This window comes from Hemibagrus wyckioides, linkage group LG27, assembly GCF_019097595.1.
Source record: "Hemibagrus wyckioides isolate EC202008001 linkage group LG27, SWU_Hwy_1.0, whole genome shotgun sequence".
NCBI classification, from domain to species: Eukaryota; Metazoa; Chordata; class Actinopteri; order Siluriformes; family Bagridae; genus Hemibagrus; species Hemibagrus wyckioides.
This window is the reverse complement of record NC_080736.1, coordinates 20,395,455-20,417,671: the sequence shown is the minus strand read 5'-3', so window position 1 is coordinate 20,417,671 and position 22,217 is coordinate 20,395,455. Positions and strand designations below refer to the sequence as shown.

General features: G+C 37.5%; 1 long non-coding RNA gene across 1 annotated transcript; it reads right to left on the bottom strand.

Moving 5' to 3' along the window:
* Nucleotides 1-10,300: 10,300 nt before the first annotated feature.
* Nucleotides 10,301-18,131, bottom strand: LOC131347535 (uncharacterized). The gene is made up of 3 exons (XR_009203792.1): nucleotides 17,986-18,131; nucleotides 10,521-10,570; nucleotides 10,301-10,366 (listed from the first exon to the last, which is right to left on the bottom strand). It is a non-coding gene; the product is annotated as an uncharacterized LOC131347535 (long non-coding RNA).
* Between the last annotated feature and the right edge of the window lie 4,086 nt (nucleotides 18,132-22,217).

Genomic DNA, 22,217 nt, shown 5'->3' with positions numbered 1-22,217 from the left:
GTCACTGAAGAATAAGCTTCTGAAGCTGGATGTTTAATCTTGGCTGCTGTTTATAAAAAAGTTAACAGTTATCTATGCACTTTCATAGTTTTGTTATTGGAGCTGAGTTTGTTGGACTTGTTTGTTGAACTGTTCAAGCTGCAGCTGTGAAGCCATAGCAAAGTCATTTTTGGTCTTTTTCCATTGTTTTACCCAAATCTGATTTCTTAGAAATATACAGAATACTTGCTGACTCAAAAGGTTCAGACTGTAGTTTCATGGCCATAACAGTGAATCCAGAAATAGTCGTCGTTGTATATTTCTCAATATTTCATCTAGTTGTGTTTTGTATTCAGTGATTATTTGTTCTTTTTATTTGTTTTGGTCTCAAAATCTCTAATACTGCTTTTTTCACTCCTTGGACTCAGATTGTTTATGTACCATTGTTTAATTCAGGCTTACTCTTTTATAATTGGTGCAAAATTTTATATGGATTTTTTATTCCTATTTGCAAACTTTCTTTCATGTTTGTATCGATTTATTGCTTTATAATTGATATTTTATTGAAGATAAATGATATTAATATTGAAAAGAGAGCTTTTTGTAAAATGTATATTCAGTACCATGAATAATGTCTGGATTTTTGGTTGTGGTCATTTGTTTCTGTTTACTGGAGAGTTATTGAGGCTCAATGCCTTGGTTTTATTAAATGTCATTCAATAAATAATAGCATTTATTCAAGTAGGATTGACTCATATTCTGTCTTGGAAAAGTCTCTAAATATCTGTTCACTCTTAAGCTCTTCCAGTAATCAGTTCTGCTGTTTGTAACACCTCAGCTTATGGACAGACTGAGATGCAGACAGATACCATAAGCACAGACACAGCTCTTATTTTATATGCCACCATTTGCTCTTTAAAGACTTGTCTCATTTGTTTTAAAATGGATTTGAATGGGCTTGAACACACGTATGAAAACAAACAAAACGTTACACGTCTCATTATCAACTTCTTTGGAACATTTATTAATAAACTTGAACAAGCATCGGCTCTGTACATCCGACATTAACACTATAAACGTTTTACATAGAGTGCATTGTATAACGTAATGACATCACACCCAAATGAACCGTAATACATTCAATAAAACAAGAGTAGTTCGGCTGATGCCGTAATCTAACGAGTAAGAGTGCAATACTTAACACCCACACTTGCTCTTAGCTTATTAAGTTACCTGAAAACAAAATAACAAATAAGGCTTCTCTTTCACATAAACGATGTAAACATAAACCTTTTACTCTTTTAAGTACCAAACATATCTCGAGCAAACCTCTTTAACTTTAGCTTAGTGGCTGGCTTTGTCATAATGTCAGCAACCAGAAATCAGCCACTGTCTCCGGTTTCGGACCTGCAAACAGACCTTTTTAAAGCTTTCCAGCAGAAAGTCATGACATTCAGTAAATTCATTCTGACATTCACTCTTCTGATCTGTATGCTGTGTAACGTGTGGGTGACTGCTTCTGTGTTAGAATCTTGAAAACTGATGAAACCCTCAGATGAAAGGTCACTTACACTAACTACTAGCTGTAGTTAACTTTAGGTCTACACATATTGACTGCTTTCTCCAGTGTCAGAGCTGCTTCACATAACAGTCTTTCCCTGAGACCATTATCAGGAATCCCACAGACTATTTTGTCCCTCACCATTGAGTCTCTAAAATCTCCAAATTCACAAGACTTACTTAGTGTGTGCAGTTCCGCAAGGTACTGGTCAAAACTCACTCCTTGTGTCTGGTCAGCAGAGAAAAACTTCTCAAAAGTGACATTCTTACTTGGCACGAAGTATTATGGAACATGTGCCACACACAAGACCTGAAATAATTGTTTGGTCTAAAAACCACACACCTGGCAACACACAAACATCATCTGACATTCACTGAATTGAACTAGATGACTGTTCCTGAGAAAATTCAGCAACTTATTATTTCAATCAATTTACGCACTAGGCTTTCTCACAACAAATCAATCTCACTGTTGGATATGTAATCTAATGATGATGAGGTAGTTCTAGGTTTCGCCTTGTTTTATATAAGCTGTATCCGATACTGCCATCCTGTGGTGAGATTGAGAATTGACCTAATACAGGAGACTTACTATCAGGTACCACAGAGTATAGAAGTAATGCATTAAGTCTCTTTATATACTTTCACAAGAAGACCAGCCTGTAACCACTTAATGAAATAAAAATAATAAATGAATTATATGACTTGAATGAAATTTGTTTTTATACTTGTACTTCTTGATATAATAAATAGCTTTTCTTTTCTTTTCTTTTCTTTTTTAAACACTTCAGTTTCAGACATCTGAATCAGTGTTTATAAGTTAGGTCTGGTGATTAATTTCAGCTGGAGGATGTAGAAAGAAAACAAGGCCTGTCCCTGCACTTTCCTTCACTTAAAGCACTCTGAAATTTCCTTCAGGATGAATGTAAAAGTTTACAGAATTGCCATATTTGGCTGACGGTCTGTGTGCTCAGCTGTTTAAAGAGGCAGAAGGCCATCATACAGAGGTGGCAGCAGGAATAACACAGGCTACTGACTTAACACCTTACTACACACTGTGTCACTTTAAATTTCATTCATCTCAGGTTACTTTTAGAAGCATTACTGCACTTTAAAGCTTTGGACCCTGTGTTTTCTATAATGTATAATTTTCATTTTGAATGTACTTTTTTGTGATTTCAGTATTTATACCCTATACTCTTATACTTACACTCTACCCATGTGTGTACTTACCCCCACTGTTACCCATAGCCCCTCCCTGCATGCTTAGTCTCGTCAGCACTGTGAATGTCATACATGTGTCTCAGACCTTGAGTCCAAGAGAATTATTATTTCATCTCATCACACTGTATGTGGCTGTGATTATCTTGAAATACCGCATAGTTAAAGCTCTGTGAAGAGATTCTGGCACTTAGGTTTAAAACACTTAAATCCTCATTATTCCCATCCTACAGTTCTGTTATTTATTTTAAAGTAAATTGTTCTTCATAAGTATACCAGTAATTGTTAAGAAGTTTCTGTCAGTTCACATTTCACAATACAAATCAAATCCAGCTCCAAGAAGAGATTCAGGGTCTAAGGTGATCTGTTATAAAGAAGGTATCAGCTTTCATATAAGCATTTCTTTAATGTTAACTAATGCAGTAAATAAAGTAAGTTAACAGAGCCTTAATGTAAAGTGTTATCACAGTATGTTTATATGGTTTATTACTCACATAAATAATTGTAATGTGATAAATGTATTGATTATGTCCACTGAAAAAAGTCCAAAATTCTGTGACCACATTAATAATCTGGGATTTTTCTTCAACTGCATTTTTTCCTATTTAAAATATAGAAAGTAAACAATAGTTCATTTAAGATTCTGTACTCTTTCTAGGTGTCTATTTAAAGGTCAGATTTTCCTCATGTCTGATCTTTTTTACTGAAGCATGTGTTCAAGTGACACACTGATGCATTTGATCTAAAATGGCTTGTAAGGTTTTACATAAACTTGTGGTGTCCATGCAGCTCAAATGCACACACTCATTTAAAGCAAAAAAGGCAACATGCTAAATGCTAGAAGCTCAGAAAGGCATCTTGCATAAATTTCAAAGATTTGCAGAAAGAAAGAAAGTTGTTGTCAAATAATATAATCTGTAAAACAAACTGATGTATTAAATTAGAAAAAAATGCCAAAAAGAAGCATTTTTACTAGTGGTCTCAGACATTTGGACCCCACTATATATTTTATTATGGCCTTAGCAAGGCTATAAAATTGTCCAGCTTTTATATATTTCTTTTCTGTTTTGTACATTCCTTATTTTGAAGGCTAGTGTATTAATTTAAGTGTGTTCATTTATGACAGAAATGGCCTCAATGTGTCTTAAAATGTCCTTGTTTTGTCTGTGCAGGCAACATTTATAACTGATTCCAGGTGTTTTGAGGAAATGCATCTCAAGCTCTGACATACTGCTGTGGCTGAAATTGATTTTTAAGACACTAATGTACATGGAAGTTACTGGACAAAGCTCAGTCTGATGGTGTGGTTTTAGATCATTTGTGGCATATCTTGCTTCTTGTCATAGATAAATGTGATCTGTCTGAAAATGGAAAAATGGTGTTGGCAGTAGGACTAAAAGGGAACTGGAAGCAAACATTTTGATCAGTGGAGTTAATAAAGCTTATCTAACAGTTAGAACAGCTGTCCTGTGTTGTAATTATTTTATTGTTCATATTCTTCTTATTAACATGAGTTAATCATAATGGACTTTATACAATGGCAGCACACTGAGCGCTTACTCTAAATAAATGATGTTTATTATTATTTTTGTGGGAAATGGTGATGGAGTTCTAACTGAAAGACTACAAACTAAAATATATCATCCTATCATCACATACTCTCCCATCCAGCATGTCTAGACAAACATGCGTACACATGCACACGTGCACACAATCTTGGGATTTCCAATGACCTTCGTATTGGTGTAGATATTTAATGGAACATGCCATTTCAGAGGCTTGTACCAATCACTGTAGTTCCATAAAGTTCAGTCTTTACAATATGAATAGGTAAAAATCATCTTCTGTTGTGACCTAAATCTTTATAAACTACTGTGTTGAGACAGTGTGTAGAATTCATGCACTTGTCAGCCGTAAGAGTGTTTTATATTCTGACTCACATGTCAACAGAAACAGAAGCTGAATAGATTCTGGAAGAAGCCTTAAAAAATAATCAGACATGATCTTCCATGAGAGCATTCTCTGGACATCAAATAAACCCAGACACACCTCATATTTCTGCCCTTTTCATCTGGCAAAAGGGTATAGATAGGTTTTAAGTTAGTTATAGTTATAGTTAGTGCTGGTTTATACTGGTCTATACTGGTTTAGTGCTGGTTTATACCAGTTAGTGCTGGTTTATACTGGTTTATATACCAGTTAGTGCTGGTTTATACTGGTTTAGTGCTGGTTTATTCTGGTTTATACTAGTTAGTGCTGGTTTATACTGGTTTATACCAGTTAGTGCTGGTTTATACTGGTTTAGGTATTAGAAAAAAATTATGGCTGCTTTCTAGACGTGCTAAACAAGTATGTAATTTTCTGCAAACCTGTCCCTGGGTCATAAGCACAAGAAAAAAACATGATTTTGAACAGTGACCAAAATTAGTGAGAGGCTAATCAACCCACTATAAAATAACTTTTAATTAAATGAAAATGAAATGGCCTCAATGTGTCTTAAAGTTTAGTGAGGAAATAATAAAATACTACTAAAATAATAAAGTAGTAATAAAATAAAGGACAATAAGAAACGCAGAAAACTTATGCTGATTTATTTTGTTAGTTCAGATTCATTCTGGTTTAAATGTTTTATCATTATTTACAGTAACTTTAGGAGATAAAACTCATTCATAATGGTTAATAAAGGTGTCATGAAGACGCTGTGATTTCTATTTCACCAGCAGAGGGCGCGCTGAGACTGTCAAATATTCCCTAACAAGAACCTGAAACATCTCAATGGCGCCATCTAGAGGGAATCGTGCAGAAAATTATTTCTGTATCTTTGAGAATTTTTTAAAAGCATCAAATTTTTTTGGTAAACGGAAATGAAACACGTTGTGGAAGTGCAATTTTCATACGTTTTCATTAAGATTAAAATGGATTAGAATATAGCTCATATCTGTATATATGATTATATCTACATATATGATACAGTATAAACAACTCAATTCAATTCAGTTCAAAGTGTTTATTGTCTTGTGCACAGTGAGGAAAACAAGTTTCCCTGTACAATGAAATTCTTTCTTTGCTTTTCACAGTTAATGCCAAGACAAGTCACACACACAAAAATATAACTCAGTGTTCTAGTATTCAGTAGCATATGGTGAGATGCTGTTGTTTAACTGTTTAATTGTTTCATCTCAGTACACACACACACACACACACACACACTCTCTCTCTCTCTCTCTCTCTCTCTCTCTGACAGCATTTCACACAGTAACATGACTGTTGTTTTAGAAAAATACTGATATGTAATACAGCAATACTCTACTCTTTTTACTGTGTAATTATATGAGAAACAAATGAGAAATGTTTATGATGTGTTATAAAAAAAGACACTTGAGACACGTGTGTAATGAACCAAAAAATAATGTATTAACTTTTTACAAGCAATGACAAACTGTACACTTATTACAGATATTAATATTTTATATAATATTTTAACATTTTATACCACAACACATTTGTATAATTTAATAGTAAAAGTCTTAAAAATGTAATATTTACATATTTACAACAATGCATAATTCAACAACAATACAATTATATTTATTTATTTATTAATATAAATGACAATAATACACATAACATAAATAAACAACATTAATATATTATAATTTTATAATTATAAAAATCCTATACATTTAATACAAATTAAATGCAAATGCAAAAAAAAACAAGACTCACATTTTTATCTAGATGCCATAACTACTTTAATCATACCACAATTATATCATTAAAATGATTTACATTTAGAGATTATGTTAGAGATGGTGGTAAGAATCCTCTGGATGCCTGCGCAATCACACCGAGATTCATAAAGTGACCGAATGATGTAGCTATGAACTATGGGCTATGAGCTCATAAGAGGTGTTCTTAAAAAAACTACAGAAGAGGCCTGAGCATGAACACTGGGCTCTTGGGTCTACTGAAAATTTTGGGAACAGGTTACATAGTTAGCTCCAAAATGTTTTTTTAAAAATATTTTTCCAACACAACAGACGAGAAGGTATCAAGCGGATTCTCACCACCCCACGTGTTTAAAAGGCTGAAATACTTACATAATTATTAAAAAAGACTAATGCTGAAATCTAGGGGTGAAATAATTATCACACATACTTACCACAGATACTTACCATACATCATGGATATGAGGTGATGAACATGAGGTGATGACTGAGCTTCTGAACTTTTGAACAGCTCTCCCATGGAAATAGAAACCAAGTTAACGGGGAAACGGATGATCCATACAGGTGGTGGGATCCATACAGGAGAGAGACCTCTCAGGTGGGGATGAGCTCCTCACAGGTGGTGGGATCCATACAGGAGAGAGACCTCTCATAGGCCAGCTGAGCTCATACTCCGGAAACACAAACGTCTCCCTCTGTGTCCCTGTGTCAAAGAAGATAAACAGACAATGTGGCACATTTAAAAACGTCTCATAAAAAGAAGCAGAAACCCTTTTTAATAGCACTGTGTATGTTTTGTAAAGCAGGAAAACCTCCCTATCAAAACAAGACGTATTTACACAAGTTATATTAGTAAGAGTAATTCTGCAATATGATTAATGCTGTCAGACCTAGACTACAGTCTACTGGTCAAATTTAAGAAAAAGTATCGCAAAAGTAACATAACATTACTTTTTATTAAAAAAAATAACTAAGTAATGCAAGTAGTTACTTTTTTAGGGAGTAACACAATATTGTAACGCATTACTTTTAAAAGTAACTTTCCCCAACACTGAATATAATATATAATAAAATATATAATAAAATAACAAATATATTTGTTATTTTTCACATTTTAGTAAACCATTTAAAGGTTGTGAAATTCTGTAAAAATGATCTGTATATGAGTGAAAAATTCAGTTTGTGTTGCGTTTAAAGGAAACTTTTATACATATACTGATGGCTAAAAATAATCAGAATGAGACCGCAATAGGAACAAATATAAACATTTATTTAAGCAAAGTCTATAAGAAGTATACAAATAAGTTTATTTCTAAACAATTCTATATATGTATTTACAATCTATAGGCTATTGATGGGAATAGGGGGAGTGGGATAGGAACAGAGGGATAGATTAATAAGGGATGATTATTAAGGGATGAGGGATCTTAAATGCTAAGGTTAAGCCCTTCTTCAGGTCCTGGGGTTCACTGTACAAACCTGTAGGAAAGAAAAGAGATTTTTTAAATATTAAGTTGATCAAAAATAGAAATAAAATGATTTCATACTTACGTGTGGAGCCTGAGCAATGTAGGAAAAAGAAGTGAGAGAAAAGAAGATGAAATGAAACAGAGGAAGAAAAGATGAAGTGGGTAAGGGGAAAGACATTGCTCAGAGCTCCTCCAAAATGTCCATCATCAGCTGGACGTGCAGCTTGAGGAGTCGCTGAACTGTGGTGGCTAAGGCTGCTGGGTCACTGTAGAGCTCCAGAGGCTGAGTGAAGAGTACTTCAGCAAGCTCTGTAAGGTAATCCTATTGACAAATTCCACACACATCCAACATAGTGTCACTGAGTTTAAGATACAATCCTGAGAATTTGTGGATCGTGGCATCAGAAGATATTCAACACTTACAATAAGCACTGTGAAGTACAGCTCTGCTGCAGGCTCCCACACGTCCACGTCCCACATGCTGAAGAGCGCAAGCAGGCGCTCCAAGAAACCTCCCTTAAACTTTTGGAAAGAAAGACAAGCTTCATTAATGCCATGTCTTATCAGGTTTAAAAAATATGGAAAAAGAAAACCAGATCAAATAGACCATGTTCTGAAACTCAAACATTGCTTAGAAATCTCCTGATAAGACACTTACTGGCTGAGGTTTTGAGCCATTTATAAAGTAGCTGAAGAAAATCAGCTCAAAAAAACATCCAGGAAGTTGTAGTGGTGGTCCTGCACAGAGTAGAAAAGATACAAAAATAAATTAGCTTTACATATTGGAGTCCTGTTTTCTATATTAGCAAAATCTGTTATCTTTAAACATCTGTCATTTCACACAGGCGTTTATTAGCTTACACAGGAGCTGAGCTCCGCTTTAATCGATTCCTGATTGGAAGGCGTCCCCAGGAATCGAATCAGGGTCTCGTAGGCCAACTGCACACCAACTGCATCCTGTTAAAGCAAACGAAAAAATCTCTGTAACTCACTTTGGCTATGGCTGAGAAACTGAAATTATTTCCATCACAAAAATGATACAGTCTTTCATCATTCTGAAGTCACCTGGTTGTTAGCTGCTGCCAGTCGCATGACCATCTTCTTTCCAGCCATGAACAAGAAGTTCTGCTTGTGGATGCTGGCAAGCAGAGTCTGAATATAAGACAGCACACAATATAAAAGTTAAAGCAGAGTGGACTTTACCTGCGCAGTAACAGCAGCTGAATAAAGGTTTTACTCACAGCAAACGCCTCACGAAGCGCGGGCACCTTCAGGCCGATTTCAGTCACCCCTCTGTCTGAAAGATGGCAGCTAAGAAACAAGAGATGTAAATGTTTAGTGTATATTAAACATACAATACACTGTTACATCATTAAAGAGTGAAGAGGATCGTACCAAATAAAGGGCACCTCCAACTCCTCTGGGTTAAGGCGCTCCTCACTCTCCTGCAAGCCAAATCATTAAATCATTAAAACTCACACAGTAAATTTTACAGTATCCGAATCAGGGGAATAGCAGCATATGTAGATACACATCAGGTCTGAAAGTCTGAATTACCTCAGAAGAGTAGAGCAGGAAGATCATGAGTGCTTCTGATCACAGCAGTTTCATACTAAATTTCTGTCACTTAGAAATAAACAGAAAAACAGGTGAAGGGTCTTGAGGTTGTTCTGTGGGCAGCAGCTGGATGTTCGGCTCAACAAACTTAAAACACACAAACACAATTAGTCTCTGCAGTTCATAACATTTTGTGATGCCACAATGAATAATCCCTTACCTGAATGCCAGTGAAACTCTCCTTATCACTGGTATAATAAGGGAATCCCTGTAAAAGACAATTAGATGAAACTCAAGATCTACAACCACATTTCACAAAAGTGCTCTTCTAAAAATCATGTCAGTTGAAAAATGTCCATTCTCTTCATCAGAGTAATAAAGACTGTGATTACCTCGCGAGTCAAGCAGTGTGTCTCTGCGCTTTCAAACCAGCAGAGCCGACTCTCTGGACCCCTCATCATTCCAATCATGTCTCTGCTTATGTCCACTGGCCAGAAATAGAGAAACAAAACTTAACATTAGATCTTGTAAAGAAGGATGTTTGTGTGTTTGTATCTCAGTTACAGCAGTGTAGAATACCTGGGAGAGGGAGGAGACTACAGACACACACTGAACATCACGGCAGGCACTGTCCGGCTCATCAGCATCGAGCGGCTGTGAAATGTAGAGCATGAAGATCATAAGTGCTTCTTATCATATCAGATTTATACTAACATTCTTTACAGTAAAAACAACCTTGTAAAATCCATTGATTGGCTTTAGGAAATAAATGAAGGATTTTCTTACCAGAATGACAGCTGAAGGTTCTTCGTGTGGTTCGGTGGGCAGCAGCTGCAGGATTGGCTCAATGACCTTAACACACACACAAACACACACAAACACACACACACACACACAAACACACACACACACACACACACACACACACAAACACACACACACTTAGAAAAAAGTGGCCTGTAGGTTTTAAATGAAGTTAAAATATTACTATTTAACTGACACATACCTGGAGGACAGAGGGAGTATCTGCTGATTCCTCCAGCACATCCACAGGCTCTGCAATAGATTATTTTTCTGTGACTCAGAATTATGACTCTTCAATTACACAATATCAAACTTTCCTATTAATGCATAAAAGTTAATAAAGCAGTGAGTTTGATAATTAGTTAACTTGTGAAGAAACAGAAAAATTGTAGCAGTCAGATTGTGTAAATTCACTGTACATGTGACCTGATTAAACTCTCTAAAACCTCCTGCCCCTGTCCACCACCCAAATCTATAAAAAATATTATACTGTATAATTATTAAAACCTTTATACTCACTATGATATTGTGGAAATGAAACCATTAGTGAAGTTCTCTAGGTAGATACCATATACTGCTCAGCCATAACATTATGACCACCTGCCTAATATGCTGTTGGTCCCCTTTTTGCTGCCAAAACAGCCCTGACTGTCGAGGCATGGACTCCACTAGATCCCTGAAGGTGTGCTGTGGTATCTGGCACCAAGATGTTAGCAGCAGATCCTTTAAGTCCTGGAAGTTGCGAGGTGGGGCCTCCATGGATTGGACTTGTTTGTCCAGCACATCCCACAGATGCTCGATTGGATTGAGATCTGGGGAATTTGGAAGCCAAGTCAACACCTCATTCTCATTGTTGTGGTCATCAATCCATTCCTGATCCATTTTTGCTTTGGGGCACGGTGCATCATCCTGCTGAAAGAGGCCACAGACATCAGGAAATACCGTTACCATCAAAGGGTGTAGATGGCCTGCAACAATGCTTAGGTAGGTGGTTCATGTCAAAGCAACATCCATATGGATGGCAGGACCAAAAGGTTTCCCAGCAAAACATTGCCCAAAGCATGACACTGCCTCCGCCAGCTTGCCCTCTTCCCATAGTGCATCCTGGTGCCATGTGCACACACACCCGTCCATCCACGCCATGTTAAAGAAAACTTGATTTATCAGACCAGGTCACCTTCTTCCATTGCTTCGTGGTCCAGTTCTGATGCTCACATGCCCATTGTTGGTGCTTTCAGTGGTGCACAGGGGTCAACATGGGCGCCCTGACTATGCAGTCCCATAAGTAACAAACCGTGATTTACTGTGTATTCGGACACCTTTCTATCAGAACCAGCATTAAATTCTTCAGCAATTTGGGCAACAGTAGCTCGTCTTGTGGATCGGACCACATGGGTCAGCCTTCACTCTCCACGTCCATCAGTGAGCCTTGGCCGCCCATGACCCTGTCACCGGTTCACCACCGTTCCTGCTTTGGACCACGTTTGATAGATACTGACCACTGCAGACCGGGAACATCCCACAAGAGCTGCAGTTTTGGAGATGCTCTGATCCAGTCGTGCAGCCATCACCATTTGTCAAACTCGCTCAAATCCTTACACTTTCCCATTTTTCCTGCTTTTAACACATCAACTATGAGGACAAAATGTTCACCTGCTGTCTAATATATCCCACACACTAACAGGTGCCATGATGAGGAGATCATCAGTCTTATTCACTTCACCTGTCGGTGGTCATAATGTTATGGCTGATCGGTGTACATCTGTAACCATGCCCTTTAGCGCGAGAGCTGATTAATCAGTAGTCTAAGTATGATTTAGTATAAAACCAGTAGTCAGGGTTGTTAAAAGTGACTTTTTAATGGGGATGAGTATTATATTGTGGAAATAAATGAAATTCTCGTTGGTCAAGCTCATCAACTCGTTCAGGATTTTAGTGTGTAATGTAAAACAACAGCCAAGTTCACTAGCAGCTTAACTAACATTAGGCTAAACATTATATTTATATTATATTTACCGATAAAATGTGTACAAATTACAACAAATAGACATGTAGATATAATTAGTCCAACTATTACAGTGTAAAAATCGGCTAAAGTCCGCTAGCGCGCTAGCTAGCGGATCACAAGGCTAATCATGATTTAGTGTAAAACCAGTAGTCAGGGTTGTTAAAAGTGACCTACTAACAGGGTCAATATTTCATTGTGGAAATAAAATAAATTCTTGACCAAGCTTAAGGATTTTATTGTGTCATTTAAACCAGTAGCCGAGTTCGCTAGCACGATAACTAGCATGATGCTAACTGTGTAAATGAAATGATTAGCGAAGTTCTCTAGGTAGATAACATACATCTGTAACTAAGTCCTTTAGACCTGACTAAATCACTAGTCTAGTCATGATTTCGTGTAAAACCAGTACTCAGGGGTGTGAAAAGTCACCTTTTAAATGGGTAAATATTATATTATGGAAATAAACTAAATTCTCGTTACCCGAGCTCATCAACTCGGTTCAGGATTTTAGTGTGTAATTTAAAGCAGCAGCATGTTCACTAACAGGTGAACTATTATTAGGAGAAATATCATATTCACATTAATATAACCAATAAAGTGTTAAATAATTACAACAAATATACAAGTTCTCTCGGTAGATATGATTAGTCCAAATATTACACTGTCATTGAAATCGCAAAAAATCGGCTAAAGTCCGTTAGCGCGCTAGCTGCTGAATCACAAAGCTAAGCACGATTTATTTTATTAAAACCAGGAGAAGGGGTTGTTAAGAATGGACTTCTAATGGGGTAAATATTTCATTGTGGAAATAAAATAAATTCTTAAACCGAGCTTAATGATTTTATTGTGTAGTTTAAACCAGTAGCCAGGTTCGCTAGCACGGTAACTAGCATTAGGCTAATTCACGGCAAGATGAGGTGTCTTGTGTGCTACATAACATTAGACTGTAACACTGTCACTTTAACATGATTTATTGTAGAAACAGTGTGGCATTAAAGGATAAAGATCATCCTACCTTGAGGACACTGAGTGTGTTCAGCAGGAGCAAATTATAAAATGTAAAATATATAATTTGTAAATGCATTTTTTACGGACTTCACTTCCTGGTTTCCGTACAGTTCGGTTTTTCTCGGAGGTTTTCGGTAGATGCCGTAAACAGGAGTTTTTTTTTTTTTTTTTTTAAGGTCGTATCGTCTTTAAACTGGTCCTACAGCTTGAATTCTAACTGTACAGCTACATGCTGCCTTAAACTTCAGCTATGCTTCACTCCCTGGGCTTCCCGGACATTTCAGCTTATTATTATGATTATTATTATTATTTATTCATTATTGACTCTTGTTACTAGTTAGTGCTGGTTTATACTAGTTAGTGCTGGTTTATACTGGTTTATACTAGTTAGTGCTGGTTTATACTAGTTAGTGCTGGTTTATATTGGTTTATACTAGTTAGTGCTGGTTTATATTGGTTTATACTAGTTAGTGCTGTTTTATACTAGTTAGTGTTGGTTTATACTGGTTCTGAAGGTCGCAAGATTTGGATTATCTTTTGGCATTTTTGCTACACCCCTGTTTCGGATTTCTCTGTACTCCACTACTGGATTTGACTCCTACACCGACTCTACAGCGCAGCGATGATGAACTTCGGGGGAGGAGCCGAGCCTCAGCACCCGGATGTGGATCCCGAGCCCGGATGGAGCGGACTGTACGACCCCTGGAACGGTGAGTTACTGAGTTTCCTCTTTTTCACTTAAGTATAAAGTCTTTTAAACACCGCGTTATTACAAAAAACCGCAATCAGGAATATCGTTTTATATGATTAGATGGTTTTGAGAAATTCTGTTCGGCTAATCTTTATTCGGCTAATCGCTTTACGTACACGATCAGTATGCTAAAGCTAGCGGACAAAATGGCAGACTCCAGTGAAACGAGCAGGGAAGAAGAAAACAGTGTTGATGTTTTCAGATATGTTAACATCAGCTTTTCATAAAAGTCCCAATGTTTACTTAACGTTTGTTAAAGTTTACTAAGTCAAGCCGAGGAGTATTAGCAAAGATTAGCTAGACGGCTAGTTAGCATGTAGCTAAGTAATTGTTTTTCAGTGTTTATAGTTTTTTTTTGATGGAGTGAATAGAATAAGTTAAAATACTTACAATAACATGAAGTAACTTATTATTTTAAGGATTTTTCATTGTCCGTGTTTGTCGAGTTGTTAAAGCGGAGAGAGAAAGGGGCTGTGAGGAAAGGCAGCTAGCTGAACAAAACCAATCGGTACAAATAAATGGAGCTAGTGTGGCAATGTAGAGTGCAGCTTAGGCAAAAATATCAAGCTGTTTGTTTCAATTCTGTTCAGCAAGGTTTTGTTTCTAGCTGTCGTGAATAAAATAGTTAGGAGTAGTGTAATTTACGATAAAGGGCGAATTTTTGAGAGGAGACACAATTGGACTCAAAGGGGATGTGAACCACTGGAGTAAGAAAGTGCTAAAGTAATAGACTGTAATAGAAATGTATTTTAATCTGCATTTTTTGGGGGAAGATATTTTTAAGCATTGAAATAAGTGCACAGTGTGACTAACAGTGAAGCCGTGATACTGGAAGAGCCCTGTATAACACCTATAAATGCAGCTAAAATGTAAATAAAATAGTTTTTAATGCACTGTTATAGGAAGATTACAGTAATATAACTTGTGTAAATACTTCTTGTTTTGATAGTGAGGCTTTCCTGCTGTATAAAACATACACAGTGCTATTAAAATAAAACCCCATCCCCTTTGAGGAGGCCACCACCTTCAGGGAGTCCACAGCCTTCAACAGTTCCTTTGCCCCAGCCTTATTTCAATATCGACATCCACAACATTGTGGCTGGTATGTACTATGCTCCTGCCACAATGATAACTCCTGTCCCACGCCAGGGCATAAGGAGGAGGCGGGACGAAGAGGATGGCAATCAAGAAGCCCCTCTGAGTAGACGGCAGCGTGTGGATCCTGATGGGGAGATGGAGTTCATCAGGACGCCTGGACTTGAGGATTTAGAGAGTTTAATCAGTCACATGTACAGTGAATTTACACAAGCTACTAATGCTACAATTAGTCTGTTTCTTCACAAATTAACTAGCTAACTAACTCACAGGTTTATTAACTTTTAAGCATTAGAAAGAAAGGAGAGAAAAATTTACAAGGTCTCTCTCTCTACTACCTTATAAATTTGGCCATTTTAATGTTTTACATTTAACAGAAAATATTAGTTGTAATTAAACTTACATGAAACTAATTTATTGCAGAAGCTGTGGATTTGCTGGGAGAATCGTCAGATACTCCCTCAGTCCTCCAGGTATGTGTCAGTAAAATATTTTAACTACATTTGAAACGTGTAGGCTGCTTTTGTCTGTGTGTGTGTGTGTGTCTGTCTGTGTGTCTGTGTGTGTGTGTGTGTGTGTCTTAAGGTTGTTGAGCCAATCCTGCCGCAGCTACCCACAGAAACTCACTCCACATCTTCAGCTGTTGTTCTGGTAACCAAACCTGTCATTTATTTACTAAATCTGATCTCTGGATTTTCCAAGTGACAGAATGTTTGAAAGTGTTAGTGTGAAACTGCTATGATAAAAAACACTGATGATCCTCATCTTCTACTTTTCACAGCCCCTCAGTGCTGGTGAGCTGAACAGCACCTGCTGTAATGTTGAGTACAACACTGCAGACTCCTCCAACTCCCAGTCTGGGGTATTGTACAGTGCTGCAGCTGAGATACAAACACACACACATCCTTCTTTACAAGTTCTAATGTTTAGTTTCTCTATTTCTAAGCAGTGGACGTTAAGGGATACTTCCTCGGGATGATAAGGGGTCCTGAGAGTGGATTTGCTGGTTTAAAACCACCAAGACGCGCTACTTTGACCAGCTGGTAATCACCATCTTTGTTACTCTGATGAAGAGAATTGATATTAATGATTATTAGATGAACACTTTTGAGAAGTAGATCTTGAGTTTCAGCTAATTGTCATTTGCAGGGATTCCCTTATCAGACCACCATCGAGGACCATTTCACTGTCATACAGGTGAGGGATTATCTGTTGTGGCGTCACAAAACTTTTGTTAGTTGCAGTGACTAATTGTGTTCACTTCAAATTGTTCTCTTAAGGCTGAATATGGGAAGGTTACAGAGCTCCTTTCCTGTAACCGGGTGGAAACCATCATGGAGCCACTTGAGGATTATGTGGTAAATTTATTGCAATGTCATGAAGTCTTTATTGTAGATAGTAACTCTTGGAATTTTGTACACATATGGGTCTGCAGTGTTTTTATATATTTTTTTAATTTAACAGCAAACCTTTAAAAAGGTGTCCTGCACGTTCCTGCATGTGGCTAAAGATGGTCAGGTGAACACCTCCACCTGGGAGCAGGAGCAGGTCGACTCTCCCCACAGTGATTCAGAGGAACAGTATGACTCTGAGGTAATTCTGTGTTTCAGACCTGATGTGTATCTACAGATGCTGCTATTCCCCTGAATGGGAGGCTGTAACATTTACTGTGTGAGTTTTAATGATTTATTGCTAATGTGTCTTGCAGGAGAGTGAGGAGAGCCTTAGCCAAGAGGAGATGGAGGTGCCCTTTACTTGGTACGCTTCTCTTCACAGTTTAATGGTATAAAGGAGTAATGTATGTTTAATACACTAAGCATGTAAATCTTTTGTTTCTTAGGGACCATCTTACAGAGAGAGGGGTAACTGATATCGGCCTGAAGCTGCATGCTCTCCGTGAGGCGTTCGCTGTGAGTAAAACCTTTGTTTAGCTGCTGTTTTTGCTCAGGGGAAGTTCACTCTGCTTTAACTTATATTATGTGCTGTCTTATATTCAGATTCATCTTACCTGCATCCACAATCAGAACTTCTTGTTCGTTATGGGGAAGAAGATTGTGATGCGTCTGGCAGCAGTTAACAACCAGGTGACTTCAGAATGATGATAGACTGTTTCCTTGTGCAAAATACTTTCAGTTACTGGGCTTGAAAATGATGTAGTTGTCAAACAAATGTGGTAATGAGTAATTAAGGAATAATAATTAAAATAACAAGCATCAAAAGCTAATTTTATAACAATCATAGCCTGCTAAAAAAGGACACTTGGACATTTTGGATATTAATGGACATTTTGTGGAAGCTCTGAGCAATGTCCTTCCTTCTACCAAATTCCTCTTTTCTTCCTTCTGTTCCATTTCTTTTCCCTCACTTCTTTTCTATACATTGCTCAAGCTCTCCACACGTAAGTAGAAATTAATTTTATTCTTATTTTTGATGAACTTAATATTAAAGTATACTCTTTTCTTCCCTACAGGTCTGTAGAGTGAACCCAGCACCCAAGGAGTAGTTTTAATATCCCTCATCCCTCATAGAGCGTCCCTTATCAATCTATCTCTCTATCCTTGTCTATATAGATAACTGCTAATAGTAATTAGTATAAATAGTAGCTGCAATTAATATTGTTGTAAATAAACTTATAGTTGTATAGTGTTTATTTAGTTTACTTTAGTAAATGTTTTCATTTGCTCCTATTACCGTCTCATTCTGATTATTTTTAGTCATCAGTATGTCTACTGTATAACTGCAATAGTGTGAATGAGAGTACATTCCTACACACCATAAAGTCTGATCATCTTTATTTGCACTGACCTTCATCAGTGATGCTGCCACTGCTGGAGCCACCACTACTTTTAGAACATGGTTGGGAAGAAGCAGAAGACAGGGTTTCACCAATTAGAGGCTTAGGAGTTGGGGATGGCGATGGAGTCAGGGTAGGGGATGTACTCTTAGATGTGGAGGAATTCCCAGACTGAGGTCTCTTTTTCAGATCAACCTTCTGTGGAGATTGTAGGCTAGTGTTAGGTTAGATTGATGGAAATGAACAATACTCATAAAACACACTGACTTGGTACAGTTAATATATAGTAGTTTCTAACAGAGATACACACTCGCTCACTTATTAAGACTATTTGTACAGTCCCCTCTGAAAATACTCAAATGGTTTTTTTATACTTTGAAGACAATTTGGCTTTAAGTTCCAAAAAAGTATATAAGGCTATAGACCAGAATTCTCACATTTCATTTCCAGATATTTACATCTAGATGTGTAAACAACAACCTGTTATTTTTTCCACAATCAAAATACTGGACATGTGACTGGTGTGTCCTGTTGCACAGATGTCCTGTGCTGACTGAATGAATGTTACTGATACTGAACAATTGGGAGAGCTGGTACAGTTCACAAAGTCTCAGAATGATTTTGCTCTCTGGTCAGCTCTCCTCATTTCTCTAGCTGGTCATTTAAACTCAGTAAAGATGAACGTTTTGCCTAGATTTCTGTATTTATTTCAGTGTGTTCAAAATTTTATCTCTAAGAGTCATTTCGGGCTCTGTGATTGGGTCCCAGCTTGGGTCAGTATTGAAGATGGTTCTTGCTCCCCGGCCTGACCAGCTGCACTACTGTGTGGTCCTCTTACTGCCATCTCACGTTTTCCTAAAAGTAATTCCCTTGTCCAGCAATTATTATGAATTTGGTCCCAGAATTTTGATCCATAACTTTTTTTGGCTATAAATCTTTAAATGTTTTTCCACTGTGACAAAGAAACAGATCAAGCCTTGTCCTTTGGTTGCACTTATCGGACTTCCTCCGAGTGTCACCGGTTTGTCCGGATGTTCTGTATAACTGTATATATATAATCAGAAAGAGGACATCCTTAAAAAAGATTTGATTTGAAACCTGAACTGCTATCAGGTCCATGCTGAACACCTTCTGACCAATCCAAATCAAGTATAAATTTTAATCTCAATACTGCACATAATTATCAAATAAAAGTCTATCCAGCTGTTATCCAAAAGTCTGAAATAATGTTTCTCTTAAGTGTTTTAATTCAAATCCATATTTTGGTGTGATTTATACACATGGGTTTGTCCATTCTGACTTTTGGATGCTTTATTATGTCCATTTTATGAAGATACAGGAAAAGACTTTGAAAATCATCTGTCATTTTCTGATCATGTTAAATATCAACACAACTAGACTGAAATATACAGGTAAGATATGCAACTAATTGTAACATGAACAGAGCAAGATATAAACTGATATCTACTGGTTTCCTGTCAGGGTTGTGGACTGTTTTCTGGCCACTAAAAGCCCCCACTGCCTTTTTGTTGGTGTCCAGTCTCTGTCATTATGTCTAATAGGTGTCTCCTGTGCTTTGTTTAGGTTTGTGTATTTAAGTCACATGCTTGATTCACAAGTAACGGATGAATATTTTTTTCAAATAATGGCTCTATAATTAATCACTTGTTATAATAGTACTTCAAATCAGATCAAATAAATAAATAATCCAGATATTATATTTCTCTGATCCACCAGTGTGTCTCCACATCCTTATTTGAAAAGAAAAAAGGCCATGATATATTTACACCACACTGTCTGGGAGCCAAAGTCAAAACATTGCATGCAAACGACTGGCTTACATGGAAATCTGGTGACCAGCTAGAAGGAAAGATGCTTCCCTTCTTCATAATCTTCATGAATGTGTCCTTTGAGTGGTACAATCCATGGACTGGCTGCATTCATATTCTATTCAATTCAATTCATTTTTATTTGTATAGCGCTTTTAACAATGAACATTGTCTCAAAGCAGCTTTACAGAACATAAGAAACAAAAAACATAGTGTATAAAGTCCTACTGTATGTTCTTATGTAAATCATCGACATAGAAACACGATTCAAGTGTATATATATATATATATGTACACTACAGGTCAAGTTTTAGAACACCCCAATTTTTACAGTTTTTTATTGAAAATTATTCAGTTTAATGTCTCATTGCACTCTGAAATGAAAGCATAGTACAAATAAGCAATTGGAGTTAAAAAAGAAATCATGGAATCAATTTATAGACCAAAATGTGTTCTAAACTTTTGACTCATCGAAGTAGCCACCTTTGGCAGATATAACAGCTGAACACACTCGTGGCATTCTTTCTACAATAGAAATCAAATATTCTTCAGAAAGTTCTTCCCAAATCTGTTGCAGAAGTTTCCATAAATGTGTGGCACTTGTAGCTTTGCTTTCACTCTTCTGTCCAGTTCATCCCAAACCAGCTCCATGGGGTTTAAGTCTGGAGACTGTGCTGGCCACTCCATGTTTTCAAGCTTACCATCTTGTTCTTTTTTCCTGAGGTAGTTCTGGCATAGCTTGGACTTATGTTTTGGGTCATTATCTTGCTGTAGGATGAACCCCTGACCAACTAGGTGCATACCAGAGGCATACCAGGGTCACCGACCCTGGATCCAGCAAAACAGCCCCAGACCATCACACTTCCTCCTCCATGTTTGACAGTTGATGCCACACACTGTGGAACCATCCTTTCGCCTACTCGACGGCGTACAAAGATCCTGCGTGATGAACTGAAGATTTCAATTTTTGATTCATCAGTCCATAATACCTTCTTCCAGTCTTCAGTAGTCCAATGGCGGTGTTTCATGGCCCAGGCAAGCCTCTTTGTCTTATTCTGACGTCTTAGTAATGGCTTTCTTGCTGCAACTCGTCCTGTCAAACCTGCAGCTCAAAGTCTTCTCTTCACAGTTGAAACTGAGACTTGCTTACTACGACCACTATCAAGCTGTGCTTGAAGCTGTTGTCCTGTGAGCTGCCTATCACGCAAGCTGTTCACTCTCAGAAAGTTGTCCTCTGATTCAGTTGTGGCTTTGGGTCTGCCAGACCTCTTCCTGTCAGAGTTTGCCCCAGTTTCTGAGTGCCTTTTGATGGTGAAGGAAACTGTACTCACTGACACCTTGACTTTCTTTGCAATTTCTCTGTAGGAAAGACCTACATTTTTAAGTGTTATGATGGTCTGTCTCTCTTCCGTTGTTAATTGCCTTTTTCTCACCATTTTTGTATCGACACGCTACTTTCTGCAGTACAATACTGTTCAACTGATGCTCACGAGGGTATGGTACCACAGTGTGTTCCAACACTGCTTTTATGCAGACAGAGGGGGTTGTAAGTAATCCAGAAAAGCTGGAAGACCTGTAGGAATTAGTAGCACCAGCTTTCAAGGCTTGATCAACCTCCATTGCTGCAGAACAGCTTTAAATTGTTAACCCATTTTGTGTTCCCTGAAAAAGGCCTTTTTGTATAATTCTGAAATGTACATTATTTTTCAGTTTTGGGTAACCTTAACTTTTTTTTTAACCTCTGGCAGTTCACCACTTACCTTTGTACCATTTCAAGCTATTCATTGGACTGGAACGACTTGAATTGCAATAAATAACTGGAATAATTGGGGTGTTCTAAAACTTTTGACAGGTAGACAAACAGTGTGTATGTGTAAAAATAAGAATTAATAAGAAAAAAAGCTCAGATATTTAGAGACAGACCTTTTTTATTTATATAAGTCAGTATGAGTGAGAGTGAGGGGAATCACCTAGTCCCACCCCCTCTAAGGAGTCCATCCCCTCTCAGGACCCCATCCCCTTTGAGGAGGCCACCACCTTCAGGGAGTCCACAGCCTTCAACAGTTCCTTTGCCCCAGCCTTATTTCAATATCAACATCCACAGCATTGTGGCTGGTATGTACTATGCTCCTGCCACAATGATAACTCCTGTCCCACGCCAGGGCATAAGGAGGAGGCAGGACGAAGAGGATGGCAATCAAGAAGCCCCTCTGAGTAGACGGCATCCTGTGGATCCTGATGGGGAGGTGGAGTTCATCAGGACGCCTGTCCTAGTCCCCACTTGGGTAGTTAGTATTTTTGTGAACGAGATGTAACTTTAAAAAGCTCAGTCTTCACCTCATGTTCATCACCTCGTATTCATGATGTAAGGTATGTATCTGTGGTAAGTATGTGTGGTAAGTATTTCACCCCTA